This window comes from Prionailurus viverrinus, chromosome B4 (genome assembly GCF_022837055.1).
Source record: "Prionailurus viverrinus isolate Anna chromosome B4, UM_Priviv_1.0, whole genome shotgun sequence".
NCBI classification, from domain to species: Eukaryota; Metazoa; Chordata; class Mammalia; order Carnivora; family Felidae; genus Prionailurus; species Prionailurus viverrinus.
Window position 1 is genome coordinate 89337913 of NC_062567.1, and position 15821 is coordinate 89353733.

Genomic DNA, 15821 nt, shown 5'->3' on the forward strand with positions numbered 1-15821 from the left:
GGAATCTACAGTCTAAATCAGGAAGTTCAAGCCACGACAAGTCCAATTCTAATTCTGGCTAAAGATTAAAGGCTGAAAACCAGGGAGTTTGGGTGTAAGATGCCACCACAAAGACTTCTCAGGCCCGGCACGGCTAAAAAAGAGGTGTCGGAGCCCATTGGAAACCAACCTAGTAAGCAGGAGAGGCTCAGCCATAAGGTTGAATTGGAGTAGAGACAGGAGTTGGGAACACATACTTTGGAGGGCCGGGGAGATACAGCAGATTTAGTGGAGAGGCTGTGGGTCCATTGGTCAGGTGGTCTCCTAGGAGTCTAGTGTCACATGTAACTGAGCCCAGGCAGTAGGTATCATTCAGGAATGGTGGAGAAGGAATTTGAAGCCCGGTCTGAGTTCAAGACCAGTTGTTTTACCATTGCACACTCTGCCTCTCAGCTCATTTAACAGTCTGAGCATAAGGGAGAGGCCTCTAACAAGCAGTTCTGTTCTATCCACTTGGTGTTGTTCTCGTCTTGGCATCCCTCCCAACCCCTTGTTAAATGCCAATCCCCTGCTTAGGCAGCAGTAGAGGAGAGCCAACAGGATACAAAAGGAGGAATACGGAAGAGTCCGTGGGAAAGCTTGGGATTCTAGAGGCAAACCCACCTGGATCGAGTCCTGGTTTTATTTCTTTCCAGCTCACTAGCCTCTGGCAAGTTTCCTGTCCTTTAGTGCTTGTTTTATCATCTGTGAGATGAGCAGAATATTATCTATCTTGAAGAATTGTTGTGAAAATGAAATTTAAAATGGACCATAAAATATAGTATTAAAGAAGCCAGGAGCCCCACTCTCCCTTTTAAAACTGTTTTTGACCATTTGAGGTCCTGGAATAAATGGAAATAAGATAGACTGCAGGATAGCAGACACTTGGGAGGTTTTATTAGCATGTGGCAGCCCCATACCAAGAAAGTCACATACTCAACCTGTCCAACTTGTTTTGGAAAGAGTTGTTTTGTGAAAATTTTATGAGTCAAAATATTACAATACTTTGGCTAGTCTCTTCCCAGGAGCAACCCATCCCATCATCACAGAGGTATAAAAGCTGGAGGGGAGTTTCCTACCAATGCCATCTTGTCCAAAAGATTTATATCTTTTGCTTTTCCATGATTTTCAACACTACCAACCCATTGGGCATGGGACCTCCAAGAAGCAAGAAACCTAAGTGATATCAAAAGGTTGATTCCTTCGGGCAGGGCAAGGATATCATTTGAAACTTTTTTTTAATGTTTATTTATTTTTGAGAGAGAGAGAGAGAGAGAGAGAACATGAGTGGGGGAGTGGCAGAGAAGGAGGGAGGGAGACACAGAATCTGAAGCAGGCTCCAGGCTCCGAGCTGTCATCGCAGAGCCTGATGCAGGGCTTGAACTCACAAACCACGAGATCATGACCTGAGCTGAAGTCGGACGCTTAACTGACTGAACCACCCAGGCACCCCAAAAGTTGGACATTTAACTGACTAGTTAGACACACAATCTAGAATTGTTATTGACTTTGAGTCATGGGCTTTTATGCTTATTTTTAAAAGGATCATTTGACTAATGTTTAATAGAACAGAAGTTCATTGTTGTATTTACTTTTAAATATCTTACTAGGTTAGCTGTTGACAACTCTAAATTTTGGCTTTTTTAAAAAGGCATAATTGTAAAAATACAGATTAAAATTTTTTTTAATGTTTATTTATTTTTGAGAGAGAGACAGACAGAATCCGAAGAGGCTCCAGGCTCTGAGCTGTCAGCACAGAGCCTGATGCAGGGCTCAAATTCACGAACTGCGAGATCATTACCTGGGCTGAAGTCAGACACTCGACTGACTGAGCCACCCAGGTGCCCCAAGATACAGAATTTAAGGAACAGGGAAGATAAATGTTTAACTCAGTAGCCCCTTTAACATCTTTTTCATCATTTTTGATCAATAGCCATCCAATCAAGACCAACTCTGTAGGAGAATGCTGTAATTTTGTTCATTTAAAGCCAAGTTGCTGAAGACATTTCCACTGTATTTGTTGTCTCCATTTTATAAGTCCTTGTGGGTTCCCAAAAGACCATTATAGAACCTTCCCTAACATTAATCTTCTAAAGCCATTCTCTGGCACAGATAATTAAAACTTTTCTTTTTCTTAGACTCAATGGACTTATTTTGGATCTGCTGAACAACTTTTATTATGATTAGTTTGGGGAAAGTTTTTTACTACTATTTTTTAAATGGTGATAAAACCTTATGGAACATATTTTTTCCATTGTTGACGTGACCCCCAAGTATACAAATGAATAAAGAAACTCATCAAATATCTGGGCCTCTTGTTAAAGTTAAGACTATCATCTGGAACACTAAAATTTTTCCCCCATGTGTAGCCTAGTAGTTTATGCCTATAAACGGTGTTTTAGACAATAGGTAGAGTGAAAAGCCAGACTGGAAGGATCATGCTAGTTTTCTTGAATTCTGGGCAATGTCCCAACATTAAAATGAATTGCTCTCGGAGCTGTGGGGAGTGGATATCTGAAATCATTCCTTTATAAGCTGCAAGAGGTTTGGGGACTATGAAATGGTAAAATGTCAGCTGGAAGGAAATTAAAGGTTTCAAATCCTAAACTTGACCTTAGAGAAAAGTTTGATTCCTTGAGTGGCCATGGGGGGTGGGAGTTTGGGAAACACAGCCACAATTGATCTAAGTGAGCACAAACCCCAGAGGTCCCCAAACCAGCAGAATGCTGAAATAAGAAAGAAGCAGACAAGTAGGTCTTAGTTCCAATGCTGCTGGTTACTGGTCACTTAAGTTCTCTAAAAACCGTAAAGCCAATGGTGTCATGGTTCAGCATCTGAACCTGGTAGCCAGACTGCCTAGGTTTACGCAGCTGATCCTGTCATTTACCAAAGGTTGAGCTTGGGAATCTCAACCTCTCTAAGCCTCATCTGTAAAATGAAATTCATAATAGAACCTAACTCTGAGGAGTGTTGTGGAGAATCAATGAACGGGAATATATACACTTGGCACCCAGTAAATGCTCTATATTATAGAGCTCCTTTTATTTTGACTCCCGTGAGCTGCTAAGAGGAGCATCTGAGACAAAAGAAGTGAAATGTGAAGGCTGTAAATGGCCATGCTAATTCAAGATATCGTTAGTCAGTTCTCCAACAGACCTACCTCAGTAACTCATCAGAGGGCTGGATGAAATCTCAAACCCTAATGGGAATGAGTTCTCCTTCTATGTCCTGTCACAGCTTGTGTTTGCAGGAATTAGGAAAAGAGAGTCATTTCTTCTTTTTATGTATCTGGTCAAGTAGAGACCTAACACTGCTGGCAGCCATATCCTCACCTGGATGATTGCCTATTATTTTATTTTTTTAAGGTTTGTTTTTTTTTCCTGAGAGAGAGAGAGCAAGCGCAGGCAGGGGAGGACCAGAGAGAGGGAGAGAGAAAACTCCAAGCAGGCTCCACTCTGTCAGGGCAGAGCCCGATGCAGGGCTTGAACTCACAAATTGTGAGATCATGACCTGAACTGAAATCAAGACTCAGCCTCTTAACCAACTGAGCCCACCCAGGTGCCTACATGTTATTTTAATAAAGTGCAATCTATCCCTTGCCCTTGGAATTGGGAAATGCTGGGAAAGAGATGGGAATAGGGGTCCTGCTCCTTACTTCCTCCTTATCCTGCCTTACACAGCCCTCTTCTTAGGTTTTCTGGCAGTAGATTAACCATACTTTGAGTCACCCCATAGGTCCATGATCTTTCTTCTTATATAAGACTGTCCTAATCAGAAATTACAAAGTCCAGCTTTCTGCCTCTGCACAGATTGAATTCAGTGTATGGAGAATTGGACCATTAATTGGGGTGACGATGTGAAATGGATTCTGCTACCTGAGAAATATTCTTGGGAGAAAAATAAAACCAAATATTGCTATTTAAATGTTGCTAATACCTAAATGGCCTGGTTGCTGTGGGAGCATAGAACAGAATAAGAGAAGGGGCTCATCATTTGGGGAGATGCTTTGAGTTCCTTCATAAAAGATGTTATCAGAATCTTAGAACTTTAGCTAGTTGATAACAGCCCTGTCAGAAGGCTGACTTTTCCTCAAGGCCTGGTGGTATCATCAACCTAGAACCCGCAGGAAAAAAACATTAGGAACAAGTTTTATGGATGAAATGACATATGGAGTTATATACTGTTAGCAAAACACACAATATTTTGAAAAATAACTCTGAAGCTGAGCTCCAGCTTCAGAAAAAAGGAAATCAACCATCAATAAGATTCTGTGATAGGAATTCTGAAAATGTCTGAGACAATTTCCCCTTTCCTTTAAAATGGATAACACTGGTATATATACTATGATTGGCATCATTAACATTTATTGTGTGTCTATTCAGTCAACCAAATAAAATTTACTCTCTCCATATGCCTGCAAAACACCCATTCTCTTGCAGTCCCTGGAGGAGTCTGAGGAAAGGGATATTAAAAAAAAATTTTTTTTAATGTTTATTTATTTTTGAGAGAGCGACAGACAGAGTGTGAGTAGAGGAGGGACAGAGAGAGAGGGACACAGAATACAAAACAGGCTCCAGGCTCCAGGCCTCTAGCTGTCAGCACAAAGCCCTATGGGGCTCAAACTCAAGAGCCATGAGATCATGACCTGAGCCGAAGTTGGATGCTTAACTGACTGAGCCACCCAGGCAGCCCACTAGAAAGGGGTGTTTTGATCAGCCTAATCCTCAAAAGAAAATCTGAAGCTGCCTTCATGGCCTTTCTTACCACAAGTAAAAAACCATCCAGCAGTGCACACACCCTCTTAGCCCATTGACTAAATCACAGCAAAATGGCTCATATCTTGTAGAACTCTTCTTCCTGTAATCCTCTAAAGTGGGAAAAGATGAGGGGTAGGGAAAATGCCAGGTTGTTGCAGGGGGGTATGTGCATTCTGCTTTTTTTATCACCACCACCCCCCCCCCCCAGCACCATGTCACGGGTGAGGATGGATAGGTGGATAAAACCTATCGATTGGAATGTATCTGTATCAGTTTGCAAAGCACCAAGAAAAGTACATTTGATTATGAATTGCAATAATGAGCGGTGAGCGGCACAGTCGTTAATGTCAGTGCTACTGCTATTCCAGGCAGAGGTCAACGTTGCCACACGAATGAGTGATTCAGCATTACAAAACTGTGAGGTATCTCCTCTGCAATCAAATCTGGCTCTCTCAGAAGTAATCAAAACAAAGTGCTCAGCAGGAGCAAGGCTGGAGAGTAATTTGGCAGTGTATTATAGTGATTACTGTCATTTTATCATATCTGTGGTAGAAACTCTCCGTTGCTGACCAAACTCCATTCTCCTCTTCTTTTGCACATATCCTCATCCAGCCTCAAGACTTGCATTTCCCAGTCTCCCTTGAGACTAAGTGTGGCCACAGGACTAAGTTCTCAAAAATGGAACGTGAGTGGAAGTGGTGAGTATACCACCTGCATCATTTGCTTAAAATGAAATTGATGCTCTGGACCTGGGCTCTTGAACGCTTCCCAGATGTGCCCAGGACCCATCTTTGATGATTCTGATGAGGACAGGGCTCTTTCTGGGGGATCGTCAGGGTAACAGAATGAGAGAAACATTCTGTACTTTTGGATCAATTGGAAAAGGCCTCTACTTTGTCCTGATGCAATATATTATGTAATACACCCTTCTACAAAATATAATATGATAATATATATATATATATATGCATGTTCATTTTCTACAGTTACATAACAAATTGCCAAAAAACAATGTCGTGCCATAAACAAGAGAAGTTTGTGATGTCACCAGTCTTCAGGTCATGCTTAGGTAGTCTCTCTGCTCAGCAGCTCTTCAGGCTGAAATGAAGGTATTAGTTGGGACTGCTGTCTCATCCAGGCCTCAGGGTCCTCCTTCCCATCTCATGTGTAATGGACAGAATGCGTGTCCTTTCTGCTCTAGACTGAGGTCCCTAGTTCCTTGCCGGCTGTCGGCTGTCGGCCAGCAACCCCTCTCATCTCCTGGAGGTTGTGAGCACTTCCTTCCACATGGCGCCCATTGGTAGTTTGCACCATAATTGCTGCTGCTGCTCTCAGGCCGTCAAGAGCACGTCTCTCTGACTTGTTGCTCAGATGTTTGCAATCTGGGGAAAGCTCTGCTACAGAAGCGCTTATCTGAATAAGTCAGGCCCACCCTGAAAACCTTTAGTTATCAAGGCCATAATATAATCCCAGGAATGATATATCAGACATTCACAAGTTCAGTCCAGACTCTGGAGGGGTCTCTATAGGGCTTGCCTGTCAAGGAGTGGGAATCTTGGGCATTTTAAAATTTGATTTTAATATACATTATATATTTTTCTATACTTAATATACATATGTAATATCGACATACATGTGACATATAATAACATAATGCAATAATGGTTATTTATAATAATAATTATGCTTACTATGTTCTAGGATCTTACAAACCTGCTTATGTGCATTTGATCCTTTAATCCTCACAACAAACCTATGAGAGAGAACATTATATTCACAATTTGACATATTACAGAGGTAACCGTGGTTTAGGGAGGTTAAGTAGTTTGCCTGAAGTTATATAGCTAGTAGGTGGCAGAATCTGGAATGTACCCAGTTCTATTCCCAGGGAGCACAGACTCTGGAAATGGACAGACCTGTTATACATGCTCCTGGTGCCCTATAATTCTTCGTAGCACTTGTCACAATGCCAATTAAGTAATTATCGTGATGGAAATTGGTTATGTCTGTTTCCCCAAATAGAGCATAAACTTCATCAAGGAAGTTGTATCTGTTTTGGAGCACATTCAGCAACAAGTAACAGAAAACCTAACAAATAGGGATTGACCTTCTTCATGTAAAAAGAAGCACAGAGGTAGCAGCTGCTAGTAATGTTCTGAAGGCTTAACTGTATCAGGGTCTCTCTCTATTTTTTAAATTTAAATTTTAGTTTGTTAACATATTGGTTTCAGGAGTAGAATTCAGTGACTCATCACTTACGTACAAGACCCAGTGCTCATCACAAGTGCTCTCCTTAATACCTATCACCTCTCTAGCCCATCTCCCACTCACCACCCTCCATCAACCCTCAGTTTGTTCTCTATCAGTAAAAACCTCTTGTAGTTTGTTTCTCTCACTTCTCTTTACCCCTGTCCCATATGTTCATCTGTTTTATTTCTTAAATTCTACATATGAGTGAAATCATATGGCCTTTTTCTTTCTCTGACTTATTTTGCTTAGCATAATACATTCTAGCTCCATCCACATCATTATAAATGGCAAGATTTCATTCTTTTTGATGGCTGAGTAATACTCTATTGTATATCTATATCTATATCTATATCTATATCTATATGCCACATCTTCTTTATCCATTTATCAGTTGATGGACATTTGGTTATTGTTGATAATGCAGGATAGCTCTTTACTTCAGTGGTTCAAAATGGCTGCTACAGCTCCAACCATCACATTCAAATCGAGGCTGGGAGAAAGGAAGAATAATGACGAAAATCATATCTGTCTCATTTTAGTAGGAAAGCACACTTTCCATTCTTGAGCTTGGCCATAACTAGGTGCTTAGAACTCTAAGCTGCAAGGGAGGGTAGGACAGTGAGATTTTGCATAGTCTAAATTGGGGAGGAAAGGTGTAGTGTATATTTGGTAAGCAAAAAACTAGTGTCTGCCATGGGCAGTGATTGTATCTGTCTTATTCATCATTTTGTGTCCCGCACGCAGTTTAATGATTTGCACATAGTAGTCTCTTCACCACTGTTGAGTGAAGGTTTGCTAAATACTGAGTGCAAAATGCTTAGCACAGTCTTGGCATACACTACATAATTGATAAACAATGACTATTAGTAACTACATTGTTTAGAGAGCCCAAGTGTGGTGTGTGTGTGGGGTGGGGGTGGGGGGGCAGATGGGTGCTTTCCAACACTACTTTGGTTGATTAAGGAAAAGCACCAACAGCTGATGGTTCTGCGAGGCACATTGGCCACAGAAGGGCCCTGAATGGGGTGGGGAAATTCGAAGTGTTCCATCTCTTTCTAGCCCCGCTGGTGCTTTGCAGGCTAAGACTGGCCAATAAGGGATAGCCCTGTAGCAATTGCTCAGCTGCTGTTGGTGAAGCTCAGTTTACACAGCTTGTGAAACTGGTGAATGCTCAAAGCTTTCTTTCTTTTGGTAAAGAGAAAAAAAAAAAATCCCCACCCTAATGGTGGCCAGATTTCTCTGCCTGAGGCTGAGACAAGGAAAAACGTTCAAGACCTTTGTGTCACTACCTTCTTCTTGGCAACATTTCAACAAACTTGCTGGTTTCCCCTTCACTTCTCTCCCTCTCCGCCGCAGGGCCAGGCAACAAGGTAAGTTTAGATTGCCCCGTGAAATAGACACCCCAGTCTCCACTCACCCTCTCAGAACTAGGTGAGCACGCCCAAGTAGCAACAATGCTGAGAATGGCAGGTATGCGGCTTCCCTCTTCCCTTAACAGCCACCCTGTGGCTTGGGGGCTATGTTAGCTTGTTGCTGTTGCAAAGTACCCCAAACCTGTGGCTTAAAAAACAGAAATGTAGTATCTCAGCGCTCTGGAGGCTAGAAGTCTGAGAACAAGGTATCAGTAGAGTTGTTACCTTCTGGGCTATGAGGGGGAAACTCTTCCAGGCCTCTCCCCTGGCTTCTGGCATTTTGTTGGCAATACTCGGCGTAACTTGGCTTGGCTTCCTCGGCTTGTAGAATCATCGCCCTGGTCTCTGCCTTCATCTTCACATGGTGTTCTCCCTGCGTGCATCTGTCTCTGTGTCCAAATTCCCTCCTTTTATAAGGGTACAGTCATGTTGAATTAGGCCTATCCTAATGACCCCATCTTAACTTGATTGTCTGCAAAGGCTCTGTCTCCAAATAAGGTCACATTGACAGGTGTTGGGGTTTAGAACTCTCACACCTTTGCGGGGACACATAATGATGTTAGGGCCTCCTGAAATGTTGAACTAACTTCCAGGATCTTGCGTGAGAACCAGGACCTATAAAGATAGTGATTCCATGACCTGTATTTTTAGGATAACACCGATTCCTTGCAATGTTTTCAATGGAAACAATTGGTTAAACATACTTTAAAGAGACTTATTTATGTTTTAGGCCTTTATAAAATTTCTCAAATAAATAGTCAAGTCAGATGAATGAATGATTATGATTAGAATTACAATTCATGGCACATAGCCTCCATGTACCAGATATTACTGGAAGGTTAACTTTAGTAATACTGCAAAGTGGGTGTGAACAGACTCATTTTACGGATGAAGAAACTGAGGATAGATAGAGAACATACCTACTTATGGTGAGGCCCAGTCTGGGAGTAGTATATCCAGACTAATAACCAGTGTATGTTTGATTCCCCGGATTGCTACAGCATGTTTTTGTTTCAGAAAATACGATCTCTCTCTCCATTTGTAGCTCAAATCATCTGTACACATTATAATGGCTGGACATGACAAAATGAGAGTCTAGACAAACTAGACTTTTAATAAAAAGAGAAAATTGTGACCAGCAGTGCTGAAATAGCACTTCATTGATTTACTAATTTAATTCTATCAGATAGATCATGGTTATACCTAAAGTGAGCAGGCAGTGGTATGTTTCTAATGTTGTCGAGAAAAATGTGGATCGGTGTTTAAGTAACTCTTCAAACCTTTAAAAATAGTTTTTCCCTTTGCAGGGCATAGGCCGACAGACATTAAGGAGGTAAACAGTCAAGTCTTGACCGTGTCCCTAACTAAAAAGACTTCAGAAAGAGACAGGCATTGTTGAGAGTTTGATAATAGCAGAGTTTAAGAAAGTGCCATTTGTTTTAAATTACTCTTATGGTCTATAAAATGTAGACTCCTCATCAGAGTATTTAATTGAAGTCTTCTTAATACCCAGGTTAAGTTACATTAAAGAGAAGATGAAGAATCTCTTTAAATCACTTTGCTCTAATAGGATTTTGTGGATAAGAACCTAATTTAAAATAAATGGGCCACTGGCTAGATTTAGACATTTCTGTCATACAAATTTCTGCTCCAAATATATTTGCAGTAATGGATTTTGATATATTGTAAAAATGGTCAGTTGTTTTGGACATTGTACCTGTCTTCACATGCATGAAGTAATTGATGAGCAACTTCTGGAAATTTTGCTAATTACCAATGGCTGCTTTTTAGTGTGATAAAATTAAAGAATTTAGTGGAGCACAGATGTAAGACCCGCTTTAAACCAGTAACTGGCCGTCAAACTATTTCTGCCCAGGGAATTCAGATGTAGAATCTTCACATATTCATTCAGCATATTCATTAAACACTGTGGGCCAGGCACTGTTCACTATGGTTGAGATGCATCAGTGGACAGACTGATCCCTACCTTGCAGAGTTTACTCCTAGTGGTGGTGGGGGGGGGGGGGGGGAGCAGTAACAGGAAACAAACAATAAGATATTAAGAGAGTCAGAAGCATCAGAATAAAAGTTAGGATAAAATAGCCAGAAAAAAAAAGTTAGAAGGTGACAGTGCCACGAGAAAAAGGAAAAGGGACAGTCAGGCAAGAGGCGCTGAGAATGTTGACAAGTGACATCACCATTTTATTTATTTTTTTTTAAATTTTTTTTTCCAACGTTTATTTATTTTTGGGACAGAGAGAGACAGAGCATGAATGGGGGAGGGGCAGAGAGAGATGGAGACACAGAATCAGAAACAGGCTCCAGGCTCTGAGCCATCAGCTCAGAGCCTGACACAGGGCTCGAACTCACGGACCATGAGATCATGACCTGGCTGAAGTCGGACGCTTAACCGACTGCGCCACCCAGGCGCCCCAGACATCACCATTTTAAATAGCTTGCTCAGGGGCTCTTGGGTGGCTCAGTCGGTTAAGCATCTGACTTTGGCTCAGGTCATGATCTTATGGTTTGTGAGTTGGAGCCCTGCATCATCAGGCTTAGTGCTGACAGCTCAGAACCTGGAGCCTGCTTTGGATTCTGTGTCTCCCTCTCTCTCCCCCTCCCCAACTCGTGCCCATAGTTTCTCTCTCTCTCTCTCTCTCAAAAATAAGTAAACATTAATACATACATAAATAAATAAAGAGCTTGCTCAGGGCAGGCCTCACAGCAAAAGTGGCACCAGAGTCTCAGTCTGGCGAAGTTGGATTCAGAGTTTCCATTAGATGAACTTGAGCAGGACCATGTAGAATATAGTGCATAGACATTTTAAACAATGGCCCAGTTTTGGATAGCATTGACGAGTCAAGGCCTAGCTGAGGAGAGTTCTGGAGACAGATTCCATTCCATTCCCTCTCCATCTCCCTCCAACTCCGTCTCCTAAAAGAAGTGTGTATGGAACAGAGAAGAGAAATCACAGGTTTTTCCAGAAGGTATGGGAGCAGGGATGGAGGTAAATGGTAGAGATGATTATACGCTGGAAGAACAAATTACTTCAAGGGGACATTCTGCATTCAGCTGAAGACCTAATGGAAATGTTGAAAATCACCCTTGAAAATTCCTCTGCAAAGTGCCCATTGGAGACCAGCAGACCAACTCTCACGAACTTGGCATTGCCAGGTTTTCTTTTGGCATCAGAGTAGTTTTCTGTGTCCTTGGTTGAGCAGCAGATAAAATAATCGATTTGCACCGTTGGGCCACCACCTGAAATGTCTAAACGTGGTGAGAGGATTACAAGGGAACTCAGGTTGACGAGGTCATAGCAGATTCAAGTCTCTTGTCCCGCTCTGGGGAGGCTGTTCACTTGAGGGGACAGCAGGCAAGTGCTATTTTAACATCTCTCTATTCCAAGCAAACGCAGTTGAATTTGCGTAACTTACTTACAAATAATTATTTAATGTAACGACAGCCTACCTATCCGCCTCAGGTCTTGTGTTTATCAGCTACTATCAGTGTGCCTCCCTCTCTCTGTCTGCCTCTCTGAAAGGGTGACCTTCATCTGCCTGCTTTCTGTGGTTTTACAAAGCCACCAGAGTTTACAACCTCGTGGCATTTGCCCTTTTTTACTGTTCAATAGGGTTACCTTTACTAAGCTATTGAAACAAATATGTCACCTGTATATTTTTCTTTTTGCTTCATTTAGTTCAATAAAATGAGTCACACGAATTGAAGAAAGAACTCATGCAAAGTAACACGATTCACTTGTATACACTTACTTCATACAGACAAGATCCAAATTAAGAGAACTGCCTGAGACAGTGAAACAATTTAGGACAAGTTCACAATATCATGAAACTTGAAGACCCTTAGTTTAATTATTAGGATTATTCTGATTACATATGCATAAACTTCTCCTTGGGGATAAGAAATAAGAAGATTAAGTTGTCTTTTTCTAAGCAACACATTACAAGCTTAACCAGGATTAACCACATTATAACAGCTAAGATTATACATTCAAGATTCCAGTTACATACTTTAAATATTTCAGAAATTGAAGGTAACTCCTTAAAATTCCCAAACTAAGACAAAAAAGAAAAAAAAAAAAGGTTTTCTTGTGTGTTTGTGATTGTTTTGTGTGTTGTGAGAGTGGTTTAATCAATTCAACACAGTTCTAAATAAGTTTTCTCTTTTTGGGGGGTAGCAGTACGAGAAGGGATATTGTAGTTATAGGAGAAGCAATTGAAATTTACTTTTCCTTTTGGTAGTGTTCCTAAAGCGGAGACTTTTTCAAAATTCTCAAAGCTCATTATGCTTCTCCAATTCTCATCTTGGCCTCAATGGGAATACCATTAATCCCTTTTAGTAGACTTTTGAGAACTCTGCAGAGTTTCGACCCTATTGCAAAAGAAAAACTAAAGACCTGAAATGTACTGTTCCCTCCTGGGTGACTGCCAAGTTTCCAATTCTCAGCAACTCTTTTCATAGATGGCACAACCCTTACTAATATCTAATTTCACACCTATTTAGGATAAAATAGTTAAGCAAGTCCAATGAATTTAATATCAAGAATTAGTTGCTTAAATCATTCAAGGGCTGCTTTTTGAGATAAAATTTTAGGAACAAAATAGTTTTGTGAGCACGAGTCCTGCGATACAACCTGAAAAAATTCCAAACCCACTGGCAAGTCCGATGTGGGGGAAGGGAGCAAAGAGAGATCTTTGAGAGTGCGGCACCCTTGGCACACAGACATCTTCAGAATTCACCGTTGAAAATGGCCAAAGGAAGCCAATGCCTAGCAGAGTTCCAGAGTGAGACCTGGGGTCTGAGAAGCCGCTGTAAATCCTGATACTCCACAAAACGTTCTGGAGGATCAGCCCGGCATGCCTGCCTGGTAGGGAGTTATTTACAAGAGGAACCACGGAGCCTTGTGGGAAGGAATTCACCCAAAGAAGGGAGAGGTGTGTAAGCTCAGTCCAAGGACAATGGGTCATTGTCAGAAGGGAGGGGCAGTCTGAGGTTACAAGGTTTATGTGGCTCATATTTCCTTCCGGCCCTCGTTGCATCCCGAGACCGGTGCCCAAGTCTCAGGAGGAAGAGTGTTTGATAAGAAGCTGATCACCAGCATCATTGTAAAAGACAGGTCGGGCAGCATGGCTCTGTGGCCTGTAACAGAATATAAGTCAAGTGAAGGGTGGGGTAAATTCCTCAGTTTAGCCTCAGGGCGGTTGGCGCATGTTACAGCACTTACATGCTGGGGATGTCATTCACAGCAGCCACCTACGATCCCCTGGGCCATGTTGTATGAGTGAAAGAGCCCGGACCACAGCCACCTGGCTGCTGGATGTGACACCTAAGTGAGAACTAGTGGGGAAGAGGAGGGCAGAAGACTCCCATGTCACAGCCAGGAGGATTAAACCTGGCAGTCCAGGAGGTGACCCAACTTCTAAGGATTTCCTTAGCCACTCCAGGATGTCTGAGACGGGGCTGGAGCGTCCTGTGATTCATCTAGAAAGACCAGGCAGATACTCTTCGGTGAAAAATCTCTTGATCCTGGGGCTCCCAGGGTGGCTCAGTCAGTTAAGCATCTGACTTCGGCCCAGGTCGTGATCTCACAGTTAGTGAGTTTGAGCCCCGCATCGGGCTCTGTGCTGACAGTTCAGGGCCTGGAGCCTGCTTCAGATGTTGTGTCTCCCTCTCTCTCTGCCCACCCGTCCCCCTGAACTCACGCTCTGTCTCTCAAAAGTCAATAAACATTAATTTTCTTTTTAAATCTCTCGGTCCTATTGCCTTGCTAGCATCCCCGAGGCTGGTGGGACCTGGGGAGACACAGGTTATGTCTGTGACCTGTGAGCTGTTCTCACTGCTTGCTCCCTTCCATTCCCCACTACTATCCTCGACATGTGCACAGTGCTTCAGAAGTGATGACGTTTAATGAGCACCTGCAACATTCAGCGTGGATACGAGCAAACCTGAGAAACGATGTTTACTTTAATCTAGTTTGGGAGTCACCATATGTTTTTTAAAAATGAAGCAGGATGAAACAAGGAGAACAATTTAAGAGAAAGCATTTCGTACCGCCACAGGAATGAACGACCTGGTGGCTTCGCTCAGGCAAAGTTTCTTGGAAGAAGTGAGGCGATAAAGGCACTGGCGAGGAATTTTGCTGTTTCTACTTATGATTGTGAAATCCCAGTCCCCTGTGTGCAATGTTAGTTCAGGCAATAGTACACACACACACACACACACACACACACACACACGCACGCACTAAGAAGGAGTTATCTGAAGTGGAACAAGGTCATAGAGCAGCACTGTGAACAATTCTCCCCGGTATAATCCACAGTTCCATTGCCCTCCTCAGGAGATGATGAAGTAAGTAATAGCCATGAAAACTTTAAGTGCTTATATTTGAATCTCTTGAGCCCTGTGAAGAGAGAGGCAGGCCCAAGTTTCATTCAAAATTCATGCCATAAAGCCGAGCACCTACAAAGTGGGAGTCAGGAGCAGTCTGGCCGTGTGCATCAGACTCCCGGGTAGAATCCCGAGTTCTCCCCTGTGCGATTATGGAAAAGGTACTTATCTTCTCTCTGAACTCGAGTGTCTCATCTGTAAAATGGGAATAACACTCACCTCGAAGAGTTGTGAAGATGGAATATGTACAGAAAATCTGATAAGGTGTCTGCCATATAGAAAGCATTCGATACATCAGGATTGAGGTTCTGGACACGGGACAGGCATCTCCTCCACCATGAAATTGGGAAAAGACCGTGGTGTTTGGTTATCGGGAATGTAGGAGTGCAGTCATACTAACAGTTCCTGACAGTGCCCAGAAGAATCCTTCTGGCCTCCAGCTATCCTCCTGTACCACTAATCGTAGACCCCGGTGTCTCCTTCTGGATCAAGAGGTAGGTCATCGGCTCCACCTGCAGCAGTCAAGAGCTGATGTCAAGGGCATGCTCACTGCATTAAATGCTGGACGTTGGGATCTGAGGAATACCGCCCTGTCTTCAGAATGTCCACTTCCTGGGTGTTGTCAGGAGTGCTGGTGCTGGGGACAGCTCTCACAGCTTCTTTGTCTTTGATGCTTCTCCCAATCAGGGTCATTGTTAAGTGCCAGCCACTACTAGTAGCTCTGGGCCCGGGGCCTGATGTTCAGGAGGATTTGGAAGGAGCAGAAATGTGTTTCCTCCCAGTGCTGGGCCGGGATCTGGCATTGGGACCATTTCTCTTGTCTCTGCTTCTGCCCAGTAGCCCCAGCCCTTTCATTTCCTTTGAAGGGGAAGAGGTGTGTTTCCAACTAAAACAGAGAAAACCCTGGGATGTTAGCCCTCTTCCTCCCTTCCCTAATCAACCATTCAATGATGCTTTGAAAATTGTATCATTTAATGCA